Below are 18,129 nucleotides of genomic sequence, written 5' to 3'. Positions count from 1 at the left end.
ACCTAAATAGACATTTTTCCAAAGAAGATATACAGACTGCCAACAAACACATGAAAGAATGCTCAACATCATTAATCATTAGAGAAATGCAAATCAAAACTACAATGAGATATCATCTCACGCCGGTCAGAGTGGCCATCATCAAAAAATCTAGAAACAATAAATGCTGGAGAGGGTGTGGAGAAAAGGGAACACTCTTGCACTGCTGGTGGGAATATGAATTGGTAGAGCCACTATGGAGAACAGTATGGAGGTTCCTTAAAAAACTACAAATAGAACTACCATATGACCCAGCAATCCCACTACTGGGCATATACCCTGAGAAAACCATAATTCAAAAAGGGTCATGTACCAAAATGTTCATGCAGCTCTATTTACAATAGCCCGGAGAAGGAAACAACCTAAGTGTTCATCATTGGATGAATGGATAAAGAAGATGTGGCACATATATACAATGGAGTATTACTCAGCCATAAAAAGAAACGAAATTGAGCTATTTGTAATGAGGTGGAAGGACCTAGAGTCTGTCATACAGAGTGAAGTCAGTCAGAAAGAGAAAGACAAATACCAGATGCCAACACATATATATGAAATTTAAGAAGAAAAAATGTCATGAAGAACCTAGGGGTAATACAGCAATAAAGACACAGACCTACTAGAGAATGGACTTGAGGATATGGGGAGGGGGAAGGGTAAGCTGTGACAAAGCGAGAGCGTGATATGGACATATACACACTACCAAACATAAAACAGATAGCTAGTGGGAAGCAGCCGCATAGCACAGGGAGATCAGCTCAGTGCTTTGTGACCACCTAGAGGGGTGGGATAGGGAGGGTGGGAGGGAGGGAGACGCAAGAGGGAAGAGATGTGGGAACGTATGTATATGTATAACTGATTCACTTTGTTATAAAGCAGAAACTAACACACCATTGTAAAGCAATTATATTCCAATAAGGATGTATAAAATAAAATAAAATAAAAGAGAAAAAACAAAACAAAACATCTTCTTTATTATTATTACTTCTACTACATGAATGTGTGTTGATGGCGGAGTTACCTATTTAGATAACCGTGGCTAGTTTCTTCATTTCCTCTGCCCCGTGAACACAATTGTATGGTTGTGTGGTGTACACTTGTACAAACTAAAAGTAGCTGACACTGTCTCTGCTTCCCCTCTCTGTGCTCTGATTATAATCTGAAGTCTTAGGGGGTAGACCTAGTATATTTAGTTTTAAATACTCCACTTAAATGCACAGTCAATAGTCAATTTACAGAGCATCAATTCCGTTTATCAAATACAAAGCATAAACTTGCTTTACCAGCTAGTAGATCTGGGGCTAGCCATTTGGAAAGAGATTAGGCAATCCAAGGCATGCTTGGCTGAATTCATCACTTGACAAAAGGGAGAGATGTCATCAGTATCAGTTGAAAGCTGAAAATTAATGCTGAGCATAGCTTAACAAGCCCTGAGTCACCAGCCTCCTGGTTTCCAGGTGCTACTGCTGTTGGAAGGCAGCCCAGTATAATAGTAGCAGCTCAGACTCTGAGTCAAGGGGCTGCTTGATGTCAGCAAGTGACAGGCCAATTGTGCACCTTATTTTCCTGAGCTCTAAAATTTTGACAATAATACTTGTGATTAACAATAATACTTGCCTTGCAAGACTAAAATTTGTATAAAGGCCCAACACATTGACATTTAATAGATGCTCAATAAGTCGTAACCATTACTGTTGATATTGTTTTCATTTTGTTTTTCAAGGTAGTTGTTCAACTCCTAAAAGATGTTTAGTTTCTTGTATGGATTCACATAAGGCGGGCACACTTTCTGCTTCTAAAAAGCCATTGAAACGTGAGCAAGTCATTTACCCCTCTTGACCTCAGTTTCCTCATCTGTGAAATGAGAGTTGGATTTGGTCTGTGACAACCCTCAAAGTGTATGATTTTAAACCAGAGCACAAAGGAACTGAAAAATGTCAGTTTTCTTTCTGTCATTCTGTTTTGGAGTCACTGAGCCATCTTGACTGATTTTTTAACCACTCACATATATAATGTATATAATGCTGGCTCCAGTAGAGTGGTTAAAGGAAACCCTTAGTTTTCACTAGGCATATCTTTTGTGATGTGAATACAAATTTGATTGAAAGAAAGAAGATTCCATTGTCTATGGTGGGATAAGGGTAGAGAATTTTGGGGTGCTGACATTGGGGGAGATGAGCAGAAAAGACAGCATATGGAATACATATGAACCCATTCGGTAAAATAATACATATGTACATATGTGTGTATATGTAGACACATATTTATATATATTATAAGTGTATTATAAAGATGCATAAAAGAGTGGCTATTAGGTATCAGTGGAAGTTATCTCAGTGTGGTAGAACTGCAAAAGGCCTTAACTTTCTTCTTCATATTTTTATATACTGTTTGAACTTGTATAATGAATATATTTTATTTATATATTCAGAAAAATGTAATACAATTACATCCTTGAGATAAGAAAAAGATGTACACATAATACTCAAATATGCAAAAAAGGCCAGCTTGAATTTTTAATTTTACTGCAGCTGATGTATCCTTTCTCATCAATCTCCTTTGTCCCTGGACAATTGGAAGAACAAATATGCCAATTAAATAAATCTCAGTCTGTTTCCTTTATGCTATTTTAGGGAGGGTAAATTTTCAAAGATGGCATTTGTTTCAAAGAGCGGCTTTTTATTGTCCTTGCAGGAAAGTGGGCCTGGTATCCGTATACAGATCCTGTTAGGGTCTTCTAGCATTTTGCAAACCTGAACAGCAATTTCTCCATGTCATTTGATTATTAAATATACAGCCGCAACTGCTATCAAGTCAGTGATGCCAACAATTTATAAACTCTCCCCAAACTCTACTCTGAAGCTCACATTTCACTTAAGAATTGATCTCAGCCCTGCTCTGCTAGTGTACATTTTCTAGTTCTCAGTCACTCGGCTTACGCTACCCATCAAGGGTTCTCCATGATGGTGCTGTAGGTTCACATGGTATCCCATGCCAATCAACAGATTCGAAACTATCACACTCCATATCTCCCATGGCTTCCATTCCAAACTCCATAAATGCTGAGGAAGACTTCTCAGTGCCCCAGTGGGACTTCTCTTTGCCAAACGCAGCACACTGTCATTCCTCCACTGTGATCACCATGGGGGATCAAGCTGGAGTAGTACCTGCCAGGTGATTTTTTTTCTAAAATGCAGAATACCAACAACACCATTCTAGAACTTGCTCTCACTTTCATCCTCTCTCTCTTTCTTATGCCTAACCAGAAAGGCCATTTCTGTCTGAAAGAAACCTCCCTTACATCATACACTTGTTCTCCAGGAAGTTGCATTTGACACTCTCATTTCCTGCTTCCAAAATGGTAGGGAAGGTAATGGGAGAGAAACTGACCTCAAAAGGAAGATATATCAGAAGGTATTTTTAAAATATCCTGAAATACTGGAAAAGATACATTCACCCCAATGTTCATAGCACCACTATTTACAATAGCCAAGACTTAGAAACAACCTAACTGTCCATCAAAAGATGAATAAATAAAGAAGATGTGAGATACACACACACACACACACACACACACACACACACACACACACACACACAATGGAATACTACTCAGCCATAAAAAAGAATGAAATTTTGCCATTTGCAGCAACACGGATAACTTGAGGGCATTATATTGGGTTGACCAAAAAGTTTGGGTTTTTCCAACAAAAACCCAAAGGAACTTTTTCGCCAAGTCAATACTAAGTGAAATGAGTCATAGATGATATTGCTTACATGTGGAATCTAAAAAATACAACAAACTAGTGAGTCTAACAAAAAAGAAGCAGACTCACAGATATAGAGAACAAATTAGTGGTTACCAGTGGGGGGGGCAATATAGGGGTGAGGGAGTGGGAGGTACAAACTGCTGGGTGTAATATAGGCTCAAGGATATATTGTACAATGTGGGGAATACAGCCAATATTTTGTAATAATTATAAACGGAAAGTAACCTTTAAAAATTGTATAGGAAAAAAGATTCTCTGGGAACATACCCCTGATTTTTTCCTACTGTTAGAGGATTCTTCTTCACCTATAGTCTTTGAGCTTAATATCTATTTACGTATAATACTAAAATTCTTTTAAAAATAAATAATAAAAGAAAAAATTGTAAAAATCCCTTTCATATTTCTCTTTAATATTATTTAAATTAACATTCACTGAGTACTTCCTAAGGGTCAGCTATGGAATTAATCAGCTATAGCATTAATCATGATTCAGTGTAATACTGAAGAACAGAATCTATGAAGTACTAGCACTTTAGGAATGTTACTCAATGTGCCTGAGCTTCAGTATTGCTTTTTGGAGAGTGGTGACAGTAGTGCCTGACTAACTAGTTTTGTTGGCTGCACAATGTGGTGAATAAGGGCATAGATTTTGGACTCAAAAATATTAATATGTGAGTTCAATCTCAACTCCTACAGTTATTATCTATGTAATTTGGGAGAAACCTATTTAGTCTCTTTTTTGCTTCAGTTTCCTTATCTGTAAAGTGGGGATTAATAATACCAATAATAATGAAAATACCTACACCTCATATATTGTTGTGAAATTCAGAGTAATTACTTGTACAACATTTATATGCTTGGTGCATAATAAGTGTTCATTAAATGATTGCTTTTCAGAATTGTTTGAATATTAAAGGATAAAAAATGAATATGAGAGAAAGTTGTACCCCCTGATACGTTTTATAAAGCTAGTTTATTATGCTACCTGTACTAATAATATGCTATCCATATCTACTTCTCCAGTATTTCTGGATAATCCAGGAAAAGTTTTTTAAGTTTACACAATAGATTCATGTATCAATAATCCATGATTATCAAGTAAATAATACAAACTGAAGTACAAAGACGTAAACATTACCAACATTTTAAGTCACATCCAAATTATTTCCACAGTTCAAGAAATCCATTAAAGCAGAAGAGAAGGAGGATAGGACTAGGTTTGGCAGAAGACATGTTTCTCATAACTCCATCTATAGAGTAGCTTTGGACAAAATAATCATACTTGACCAATGAATATCATATTGTGTGGGATGTATTGGGCATGGCTTCCTGCCCTTTCCACTACTGAATTCCATGCCTGCTGCAAAGCTGAAACAGATTAAGTAAACCAAAAATAGTGCCCTCAAAGAGAAGTGCCAATTTTCATGCACTTGGCAAAGAAACTGCCAAATATAATGGGATCTACCTGGACGTCAGCACATAAATACCTCAACCTCTTTCTTCACCAGTAGAAATCTTCTAAATTTTATAAAAGCAAGTTCCTGACCATGAGTGATCCTGGCAGAGAAAATAAAAGATAGCTTGCCAGTATTAACCTGGTGTTTTGCAGTATTAAGCTGGTGTTTATGAGACAGAAATGGAGTTACTTCAGAATTGATATAAGCTCTGGAATCTTGCAGTGCAGAAGGAAGATTTTTTTTTTTTAACCAAAACTGGTTTAATCGCCTTTTACAGATGAAAAATGTAGGTCACTCTAATAGTGTTCCACTCATTGGAACTTCTCATTCAATTTGTTATTCTATCTCTTTCTTGCCCTTCTACTGACCCCTTTCACTTTTAATACTTTTAAACAGAAATGCTACTGTTAACATTGCCCTGACTACACTGCATATTTTCATTGGCAGTTCCTCTTTTTCAATCTCCACTGCCCACACTTTTGCAGTTCAATCATTGGAAGAAAGGAGAAACATAACTAAACACATGCGGCCTCTGGGTGAAAATATTCATACAAGATGCTTGAAAGACCAGGTTGCTCAGTGAACTAAAGAGTACCAGAGAAATTTAGATTGTAGGGGCAGAGAGCAGAAGCAAGAACTACAATCCTGTAGCCTGTGGAACAAAAACCACATTCACAGAAATAAAAACAAGATGAAAAGGGAGAGGGCTATGCACCAGATGAAGGAACATGATAAAACCCCAGAAAAACAACTAAATGGAGTGGAGATAGCAACATTCCAGAAAAAGAATTCAGAATAATGACAGTGAAGTAGATCCAGGACCTCAGAAAAACAATGGAAGCAAATATCAAGAAGATGCAAGAAATGTTTAACAAAGACCTAGAAGAATTAAAGAACAAACAAACAGAGATGATCAATACAATAACTGAAATGAAAACTAAACTAGAAAGCATCAATAGCAGAATAACTGAGGCAGAAGAACAGATAAGTGACCTGGAAGAAAGAATGGTAGAATTCACTGCTGCAGAACAGAATAAAGAAAAAAGAATGAAAAGAAGTGAAGACAGCCTAAGAGACCTCTGGAACAACATTAAATGCAATAACATTTGCATTATAGGGGTCCCAGAAGGAGAAGAGAGAGAGAAAGGAACCAAGAAAATATTTGAAGAGATTATAGTCGAAAACATCCCTAACATGGGAAAGGAAATATCCACCCAAGTCCAGGAAGCACAGTGAGTCCCATACAGGATAAATCCAAGGAGAAACACCCCAAGACACATAGGAATCAAACTGGCAAAGAATAAAGACAAAGAAAAATTATTGAAAGCAGCAAGGGAAAAATGACAAATAACATACAAGGGAACTCCCATAAGGTTAACGGCTGATTTCTCAGCAGAAACTCTACAAGCCAGAAAGGCGTGGCATGATATACTTAAGGTGATGAAAGGGAAGAAACTAAAACCAAGATTACTCTTACCCAGCAAGGATCTCATTCAGATTCAATGGAGAAATCAAAAGCTTACAGACAAGCAAAAGCTAAGAGAATTCAGCACCACCAAACCAGCTCTACAACAAATGCTAAAGGAACTTCTCTAAGTGGGAAACACAAGAGAAGAAAAGGATCTACATAAACAAACCCAAAACAATTAAGAAAATGGTCATAGGAACATACATATCGATCATTACCTCAAACGTGAATGGATTAAATGCTCCAACCAAAAGACACAGGCTTGCTGAATGGATACAAAAATAAGACCCATATATATGCTGTCTAAAAGAGATGCACTTCAGATCTAGGGACACATACAGACTGAAAGTGAGCAGATGGAAAAAGATAGGCCATGCAAATGGAAATCAAAAGAAAGCTGGAGTAACTATACTCATCTCAGATAAAATAGACTTTTAATAAAGTATGTTACAAGAGACAAGGAAGGACACTATATAATGATCAAGGGATCAATCCAAGAAGAAGATATAACAATTATAAATATATTTGCACCCAACATAGGAGCCTCTCAATACATAAGGTAACTGCTAACAGCTATAAAAGAGGAAATTGATGGTAACACAATAATAGTGGGGGACTTTAACACCTCACTTACACCAATGGACAGATTATCCAAAGTGAAAATAAATAAGGAAACAGAAGCTTTAAATGACACAATAGACTAGATAGATTTGATATTTATAGGACGTTCCATCCAAACACAGCAGATTACACTTTCTTCTCAAGTGCGCACAGAATGTTCTTCAGGATAGATCACATCTTGGGTCACAAATCAAGCCTCAGTAAATTTAAGAAAATTGAAATCATATCAAGCATCTTTTCTGACCACAACGCTATGAGATTAGAAATGAATTACAGGGAAAAAGCCATAAAAAACACAAACACATGGAGGCTGAACAATACATTACTAAATAACCAAGAGATCACTGAAGAAATCAAAGAGAAAATCAAAAGATAACTGAAAGACAAATGACAATGAAAACACAATGATCCAAAACCTATGGGATGCAGCAAAAGCAGTTCTAAGAGGGAATTTTATAGCTATACAAGCCTACCTCAAGAAACAAGAAAAAACTGAAGTAAGCAATCTAACCTTACACCTAAAGGAACTAGAGAAAGAAGAACAAACAAAACCCAAAGTTTGCAGAAGGAAAGAAATCATAAAGAACAGAGCAGAAATAAATGAAATAGAAACAAAGAAAACAATAGCAAAGATCAATAAAACTAAAACCTGGTTCTTTGAGAAGATAAACAAAATTGATAAACCATTAGCCAGACTCATCAAGAAAAAGAGGGAAAAGACTCAAATCAATAAAATTAGATATGAAAAAGGAGAAGTTACAACAGACACTGCAGAAATACAAAGCATCTTAAAAGACTACAACAAGCAACTGTATGCCAATAAAATGGACAACCTGGAAGAAATGGACAACTCTCAGAATGGGAGAAAATATTTGCAAACAAATCAATGGACAAAGGATTAATCTCCAAACTGTATAAACAGCTCATGCAGTTCAACATTAAAGAAACAAACAACCCAATCCAAAAATGGGCAGAAAACCTAATTAGACATTTCTCCAAAGAAGACATACAGATGGCCATGAAGCACATGAAAACCTTCTCAACATCACTAATTATTAGAGAAATGTAAATCAAAACTACAATGAGGTATCACCTCACACTGGTTAGAATGGGCATCATCAGAAAATCTACAAACAACAAATGCTGGAGAGGGTGTAGAGAAATGGGAACCCTCTTGCACTGTTTGTGGGAATGTAAATTGATACAGCCACTATGGAAAACAGTATGGAGGTTCCTTAAAAAACTAAAAATAGAATTAGCATATGACCCAGTGATCCCACTACTGGGCATATACCCAGAGAAAACCATAATTCAAAAAGACACATGCACCCCAATGTTCACTGCAGCACTATTTACAATAGCCAGGTCATGGAAGCAACCTAAATGCCCATCAACAGATGAAATGGATAAAGAAGTTTTGGTACATATATACAATGGAATATTACTCAGCCATAAGAAAGAACGAAATTGAGTCATTTTTTGAGACGTGGATGGAACTAGAGACTGTCATACAGAGTGAAGTAAGTCAGAAAGAGAAAAACAAATGTTGTATATTAATGCATGTATGTGGAACCTAGAAAAATGGTACAGATGAACCGGTTTGCAGGGCAGAAGTTGAGACACAGATGTAGAGAACAAACGTATGGACACCAAGGGGGGAAAACCGCGGTGGGGTGGGGATGGTGGTGTGCTGTATTGGGCGATTGGGATTGACATGTATACACTGATGTGTATAAAATTGATGACTAATAAGAACATGCAGTTTAAAAAAACAAACAAGCAAACACAACTAATACTAAACTTTCTTTGGGTTATTTGTATGGAAATATGTTAATATAAATGTTTCAGACATTACATGACATTTCTAACAATCATATATTCTGGTATAATGTTATAAGTCATAATTCTAGTTATTACTTTAAAATGTATATCTCAGAAATAACTAAATTTGCTTGTCAATTGCATTATTATGAACTTTCATCAAATCTTTAACCGCGGTCACTTTTAAGTCTGTTGTCATTTAAAGACAGTTCTGCGTGTACTCTGATGCTTTTGCAAATATGTTCCTATAAAAGGGTTTCATCTTCAAGGAATTCATGGAAAAGACTCTGACAAGTACAGGTTTCTGGTAACTGACTATACTGCTGAACTGAATGAATAAGCATTTTCAGAACTCTAATGGAAAACTGATGAATTCATAAAAGTGCTAACAAAAGATCAAGATGAAAAAAGAAAATTAATTACACGGGACTAAGTGAACTGATGAGAATGATTATAAATTTTGTGACTTTCTGTTTGAATAATAATAAAAAAAAAATCCCACAAGACTCAGATGCAAAAAATATACAAATCAATTTTCACTGCAAAGTAAAGGAGCTGTTACAGTGGAGGATTACTGGACGGAATGTCAATATTATGACACAGTATGAGCGTGTTTTGTGTTTGGTAACTGCAATCATTGTTGCTTTTGTTGAGGTCATGCATTTACAATGCTTGGTGTCAGTTTATTTATCTCTTGTAAAAATAAAATACAGTGTGTGTGTGTGTGAGTTGTGAAAAAAAAAGTAAAATTAACCCATCAGCAATTCAATCAGTCTAAACAATTTATATAAGAAGGCTTCATCTGAATATTGATTTATTCTACCATTTCACTGTGTTCTATCAGTTTATATCTGGTCTTATTTAGATGGCTAAATATATAAGTTATTACACTAATGACCATTCTGAATATCTCACATTTAGTTAATCCTTAGCTGACAAACCTTCTTTTATAAAATATTCATTTAACATAACTTTCAGACTATTATTGTGCTCCAGAGGGGATTGGGTGCAAAGGTCAAATTTCTACCCCTTTTCTTTTCATCACATCTTCTCCTTCTGATTTTCAACAATAACTTTATCACCTGTTAATCAGCTTTAGTGGTTTCCATAACCATATATATATAAGATGATACATAAAATTATCTAAGGCCTTAGAGAAATAAATGCCTATCTCTAATGTAGTAATCTGCAGTAACAGATTTTAACAAAAATTACCAGAAGTTTACAATCTACTCTATGATACTAAACAAGATATCTCTCTTTTTATGTATTTACATACTTATGTATTTATATATGTATGTATGTATTTATAAATGAGAATAGGAGGCTTACGGTGGGGAGTGAAGGACAAAAAAAAGAGAAAAAAGAAACATAGATTGCAAAAGGTCTTCCTCTCCTTGCTTAATTTCTGTAATTTAATCTTTTCTTGTTTTTTTTTTTTTGGCTGTCCAATTGGATCATCAACACATTTCAGAAAGTTATGTTAGCTATTGTAATTTATAGCAAAGTACTTTAATGACTGTCTAGAATTTGTTAAGAAAAATAATATGGAAATGGGTTGTTGGTGTAGAGAAGCAGTGTTCTAATTTATTCAACCTCAGGTTTTTTGTCCGTACAATGGAGAAATTCTATACACCTCAGGGCATATACTGCTTATAAAGTTATTTGTCATGAGAAAACTGAGAAAGAATAGTGGTTGCTGTTTATTATTAACACAACTGTAACAAAGCTTTCATGCTTATGACAAAAAATGTGTAGTTAAAATTATAAAGCTGTTGTTCAATCTGGGGCATTTATAAGAAATACTGTGCTCAACTTCACTGCACTAAAAACACACATGTGACTGATTGGTACCATACTGTATTGGACTTTTCCAAAGGGATTAAAGTATAAGGCACAGCTTCACTCACCCAGAGTGATTAAACTCAGGAATCATGAAAAGCTGTACCTGAAGACAACAGCTGTGAAGTTTTGATTAAGCACCAAACAGAAAAAAACTATAATCTTAAGACAGAAAGAAAAATAATAGAAAGCATTTTTCTTTTAATTTATTGTTATTTATTATGCTTTTCCCAGTGTGAATAATTTAGAAAACTCAGAGTCACTGTAACAGTTTGCTTTGACTGCCTGTCTTGGGTAATTAACCATAAAATGACTTATTTTGTTTAAGAGGATCTCTGTATTATGTGGGAGGGTGGGGTTAGTTTAAAATATCTCTATATATCAATATTTCTCTGTATATACAGTTGACTCTTAAACAAAGTGTGGGTTAGGGGTGTCAACCCTCCATGCAGTTGAAAATCTACATATAGCTTTACAGTCAGTCCTCCGTATCCACAGTTTGGCTTCTGTGGATTCAACCAACAAGAGATCGTGTAGTACTGCAATACATATTTATTGAAAAAAATCCACATATAAGTGGACCTGAGCATTTCAAACCTGTGCTGTTTTTAGGTCATATATATATGACTTACGTGTTGTTGTGTATTTATATATATATATATATATATAAAACCTGTGTGTTGGTGTATACACACACACATACATGAGTGTGTGTGTCCAAAGAGAATACCAATATTTCACAAATACCAGGAAAAAGTATTTAACACTGGAACAACAAAAAAGGATTGCCATCAACTTTTGTAACTCCCCACTGCCTAGAGAACAAAATACTGCCTGTAGGATCAAATGTGCTGTGGGCTGGCCCCAACTACTGTTCCATCTTCATCTCTTTCAACTCTGTATCTTCTTGTCCAGCCACACACAATCAAAAAGTACTTGTTTCTCCTTAGCTCAGTGCTTGTGATTGTATAGCTCTTCACCAGGAATCCATCTTATACTTAGACTTTTGATATATTTCTTTTTTATTCCTCTGACACTTCTCTTTTCAGAAGCCTTACATCCAAAATATTTGATCATCTCCCACTCACCTTTCAAAATTTAGTCCAAACTTCATATGGAAATTCAAAGTATCCAGAACAGTCAAAACAAGAACAAAGTTAAAGGACTGATACAAACTACAAAAACTATAGTAATCAAGAGAGTATGGTACTAACATAAGGATAGACACATAGTTCAACACGTATAGAATTGAGAGTACATATATAAATCCTTACATCTATGCATAATTGATTATCAACAAGGATGCTAAGATATTCCATGGGGAAAAACAGTCTTCAACAAATGGTACTGAAAAACTGGATATATACATGCAAAAGAATAAATATGGATCCAATTCCAAAAATTACATCACACCAATTCCAAAAAATTAACCTAAAATTAATCAAACGCCTAAATGTAAGAGCTAAAACTATAAAACTCTTAGATGAAAATTTAGGTTTAAATCTTCATAACCTTGGACTAGGCAATGGTTTCTTAGATCTAGCACCAAAAGCATATGTAGTTAAAGGGGGAAAAAAATGATAAAGTGGATTCCATCAAAATTAAACTTTTGTGTGCAAAGGACCGAAAAGACAATGTACAGAATGGGAGAAAATATTTATAAATCAAGTACTGATAAAGAACTCATAACAACTGCTAATGAAAAAATAGATACAAAAGCTGGAAAAACATTCCTCCAAAGAAGACATACAAATAGCCAATAATTGCATGAAAGATGTGCAACATCCTTAGTCATTAGGAAAATGCAAATTAAAACCACAATGAGCTACCACTTTAAGAATAATATAATTTATAAAACAAAACAAAATAAAGAAAAATAACAAAGGAGGCAAGGATACAGGAAAAATTGGACCTCTTATATATTGCTGGTGAAAAGTTAAAATGGTGTGTCTTCTATAGAAAACAGTTTGGTAGTTCTTCCAAAAGTTAAACACAGAGTTATCATCTGAGCCAGTAATTCCCCTCCCAAGAGACTTGAAAGCACATGTCACACAAAACTTGTATATGAATGTCTGTAGCAGCATTATTTGAAACAGTCAAGAAATGAAAACTCAAATGTACATTAACTGATGAATGGATAGACAATATGTGGTATGTCCATACAATGGAAAATTATTCAGCCATAAAAAGAATGAAGTTGTGATATATACTATGACATGGATGAACTTTGAAAATATGATACTAACTGAAAGAAGCCAGTCACAAAACATATTATATAATTTCATTTATATGAAATGTTCAGAGTAGGGAAATCTATGGATATGTAAAGTAGATTAGTGGTTGCCAAAAGCTGGAGACAGGGAATGAGGAGTGACTGTTGATAGGTACAGGGTTCCCACTTTGGAGCGATGAAAATGATTTGGGGGTTAGTTAGTTACTATTGTTGCAAAACTCTGTAAATACACTAAAAAAATATGAACTGTACACTTTAACATGGTGAATTTTACAGTGTATAAACTATATCTCAATAAATTAAAAAAAAAAAATTGAATCCGCACCTCCTCTGCAATGATATTTTAGGCTGAGGAAGGTGTCCATCTCATTCCTGCAGCACCTTATTCTTCTTTTCTGGACTACTGTTATACTCTTTCATAATCAGCCCTCACGTCCCCTCTGGATCTTTAGCTTTTTTAATAAGAAGTCTCTTCTTTTGCCTCTCTGTGCTTCACTAATAGTCACTTGAGCAATGCTTATTGACTGGCTAAAGGAGGGCACTCTCAGGGCATATAAATATAACTTGAGGAGGGCTTCCCTGGTGGCACAGTGGTTGAGAGTCCGCTTGCCGATGCAGGGGACATGGGTTCGTGCCCTGGTCCGGGAAGATCCCACATGCCACGGAGCGGCTAGGCCCGTGAGCCATGGCCGCTGAGCCTGCGCGTCCGGAGCCTGGGCTCCGCAATGCAAGAGGCCACAACAGTGAGAGGCCCGCGTACCACAAAAACAATATATATATATATATATATATATATATATATATGGCTTGAGGAGAGAAAGAATCTATGAGTGTGGGTATTTGTATTTCTTCTTTACTTCAGCAATGACAAAATGTTGCTGACAAGCATCTTGAATAGTGTGATGGGAGCTTGCTTCTATAACCCAAGGGCCACTTAAAGAAGCTCAAGTAGCACAAAGCTACTTCTAAAATTCCCTGCTGAGAACTACCTTCTTTATGTAGAACTAAGAGAGTTGTTCAACTATTCTAGGTCCCAATAGGAATTCCTTGAGAGTCGGGAAAGACCAGTGGGCGTTACGCCAGCAACTGAGGCTGCTCTATCACGAAAGAGAAGTGAACACAGCACATGTTTAGAGACTGCACAGCTCACATATCCATGGCCTTGTTCACAATCTTGATGTAAATCACCTGGCCATCCCTGCACTGAAAAGTGTGGCCTAAGAGTCATATTTAATCATTGTCTGTTCCATTATAGTCAAATGTGGTTTACAGTAATCTTAATTATATCATAGTTACTTTCATACTTATAAAATTGGCAGCATTTCTTCTACATCTTATAATGAACTACCTGCTATATGGTAATATACATGTTGAGTTATATTTACCAAAATGATTCCTATCCTATGGTTTGTTCTGGTTTAGAGAAGAGAAAATAAAAGGATTAGAGATTTAGCAGGGACTGTGTAACATCATATGCCACACACCTGAAACTCAAAAGGCTAAAAATAATTGTCTTTATAATTTAGACTGTTGAATAGTGATGCGTTGGGGTTACCTTTCTTTCAGAAAATGATACAACTCTTTGTTCAAATATCATCTCAGTGTTCAAATTTTAATACATTTCCTTACTAGTTTTGAACCTTATTTTCCCAAGAGAATTTTATCCCCTAAATTATATTCTCCGTTTACTTCTGAGTATAGGGTCTATCCAGAAAGCTGGTGGATACCTATGGAAAGAAAGCCTTAATCTGGTTTCCATAAGTCTATGAAGGGGTAATATCTTGAAACATTTTTTCAAGGCTATCCATAAATCCTCTGAGATTATAGGCAATTTTTTAAAGTATGTTTTTATGTACAGTTCTTTGGAGAGAAGATAGTATGTTTCTCAAAGCTGTCAGCATCTTACATAATGATTGTCACTTATTTCTCCTGCCCATTCTCATTAATAATATTCACTCTTTTGTTCAAGAGTAGTATGTCCACAGTATAAAATGAGACACTATGAGGAATTAAAGACAAACATAAAGCATCGTTCATAGAGTCAGGAATATAATCGCGCATCTGAAGAGACAAGTCTGTTACTTCCTCATTTTTATACAGAGTAGAGTGCATCCCTGACCTCCAGGATCCCTTCCAGGGCTGGAAATCTGAAATTGTGAATCGTTATTCACATGCAGCAGTGGAGATAAAAAGAGAAAAAAGAAACAATGCAGAACTTGTGCACCTTTTCACATCTCACTCAGCTAACTGAACCTGATAATTCCAAGCTGGATGATACCTACAGCGGGAGCATCCAGCCCAACCCCCTCGGTGCACACAGGCTCTCTATCTTTTGATTAGTAATTGTAGTCAAAGTGTGATGTGACTCACTATTTGCAACATTTATTTATGAAGATTTAACTTCATCCTCCTGAAGTCTGATGAACAACACCTTTGAGCTGCCTGCCAGCCCAGCACGCCAGTGTGGCTGTGCCACACATTTCCAGGTCCCTCTTCACTGCTAGAGGCTGTCCTTGAGGCTGTGTGCCGGTGAGTCTTTCAAACTCCTCCTGCCCTCTTTCTAATAAACGGGCTTCCACTCTGTACAACACCAACACGGTTCCAGGCTGCCTTCCCTCCTCTCTCTGCATCACCCTGTCTAGTGCAGCCAAGATAATGACTCATTTCTTCCACCAGCCTCGCTCTTCACTTTGGTTGACTTGATGGTGCCCTGAAAGCTCAGCCCCAGAGCAGGTATAGGACCGATCTGAACCATATCTAATGGGAACCCAAGGAAGTCTTGCACTCCTATCCATGTTTTAGCACCTGGGATTTACCTGGAACCTAAAACTCTTCATATTAGTTTCAGGAACTCAGTCTCTTTTTTTTTCCCTTGTTCCTCTGCCTCTCCTAAATTGACAACTTGCTCAGCACCTCTGTTCTTCTAAAACAGAGGTCCTGTTATGATTTTTAATTTCCTCATGGGACTGGGCTCTGCTTCAGAACCCCAGTCCTGAGGTTGCCCCAAATTCCCAGCTCCTTACCATCCGAAACTGCTGCCCTTTCCCTATACCTGTCCACAGGACTCAGTATAGAGCCGTTGTCTTTAGCAGGCCTTTAAAGAAAGCTTAGAATCATAAAAAAAAAAAGGGCAAAATGAAAAATTTAATATTAATTATCTCTAGCATTAAAAATGAATCAGCTCTTTCCCAACACAGGGACTTTTTTTACAAGTGCTCTCCCCTAAGGTCAGCTGAACATAGACTGTCCTACTCCTCCTTTCTTTTAAGAATGTTTCTTCCTTTCCTAGCTCCCACCACAAAATCACACCCCTCTCATAGCTTTCTGTATCTAAAAACTCATTTATATGAGTTACTAGTGCAGGGGCAGTGAAAGGCCGGTTTATTTTATGAGGGATCAGGAATAGTTTACGAGCTGATGCCAGGGCTAGGGTACTGGGCTCTTCCCGGTTATAGGAAATTGTTCAAGTGATAACATTATCAAATCATAAGCCAAAAAAAGTTACTTAGACCTAATCAGGAATGGAGACTAATGAGCTACCAGAATAGGTGTTGAACTCGGCATTTTTTTGTTTTTCTTCTTGAAGATGATGAAAATAGCAGCATGTGGAAATTTTATCTCTTTCCTCTGTCCTTTTTCATGATAAAGTCAAAGAAGCTGTTTTTTTTTTGTTGTTGTTGTTTGTTTTCTAAAATTTCCTCTTGTATTAGTTTGCTAGGGTGGCAATAACAAAGTACCATAGACTGGGTGGTTTAAACAGCAGAAAATTATATCCTCATAGTTCCATAGACTAGAAGTCTAAGATCAAGGTATCTACAGGGATGGTTTCTTCTGAGGCCTCTCTCCTTGGCTGGTAGATGGCCATCTTCTCCCTGTGTCTTCTGTGTTTGTCTGTGTTCTATCTCCTTTTCTTAGAAGGACACCAATCATATTGGATTAGGGTCTACCCTACTTCCCTCATTTTAACTTGGTTATCTCTTTAAAGACCCTCTCTCTAAATACAGTCTGAGGTACTGGGGATTAATACTTCATCATAAGAATGGGGGGGGGATGCATTTCAGTCTGTAATACCTCTTAACTAAATATATATCACCTGGATTCCATCATCAAATATATTGGGAAATCTTAGTTTTAATCTAAATAGAGTCATCATGACAACCAGTAAATACTTGTTATCTCACATAGTTTTTTATAGCAACCCCTTTTACTCTCAAAAGTGTCCTGGTTGGTCTGCATATGATATAGTTATCCTGAGTCTAAAGAAAGTTTCTTGGTTTTATCCTGTTTTCCTTAGTGTACTAGAAGCCATCCCAGGAACACCAATATTACTGAGTAAGGTTACTGAATAGTGAACTGGTCTGTGCTTACTCGGTTTAATATTCATCAAAGCTTTCTTGGAATATTGAAATGACTGAGATTTTCACAGAGGTATCATGGTAACAACTTAAGTGTGTTCATGGAGCAGGTGAATATTTCAATGAGATGTTTTCTAGAAATAATTGCCTAAAAATAGCACATTATCATTTTGGCCTGTTGAATGAAAATGTATGTGAATTATATTAAAAACTGTCACTTTATCATTTTTCCCAGGATAAAATTGCATTTTCTATTCTATCTCTGAAATGGGAAAAAAAAATCACCTGAGGGGCTGGTTAGAGAAGGCTGTTTACAAGTTTTGTTCAAATTTGTGTTTTAAAAAACCAGATGTTTGAACATGGTTTGCAATGAACTGGAACAGATCATGCCGAGTAAAAGATTAGTTGGGATACACTGATTTTCCAGACTCTAGACTATACCAAAAATTCAATTACAAATCTACTTACAACTTTAATTGTTAAACAATCAACCAGATTATTGTTTTTGCTGCTTTGTTTCCTGCTG

General features: G+C 36.2%; 1 protein-coding gene across 1 annotated transcript in view; it reads right to left on the bottom strand.

The window, feature by feature from the left end:
* The window catches only part of NAALADL2 (N-acetylated alpha-linked acidic dipeptidase like 2), a 903,327-nt gene that overhangs the window by 515,858 nt on the left and 369,340 nt on the right, over window positions 1–18,129 (bottom strand). The window lies entirely within an intron of this gene.

This window comes from Lipotes vexillifer, unplaced genomic scaffold (genome assembly GCF_000442215.2).
Source record: "Lipotes vexillifer unplaced genomic scaffold, Lipotes_vexillifer_v1.1 scaffold487, whole genome shotgun sequence".
Classification (NCBI taxonomy): domain Eukaryota; kingdom Metazoa; phylum Chordata; class Mammalia; order Artiodactyla; family Lipotidae; genus Lipotes; species Lipotes vexillifer.
Note: the sequence above shows the minus strand (reverse complement) of the source record. Positions and strands in the feature narration are given on the sequence as shown.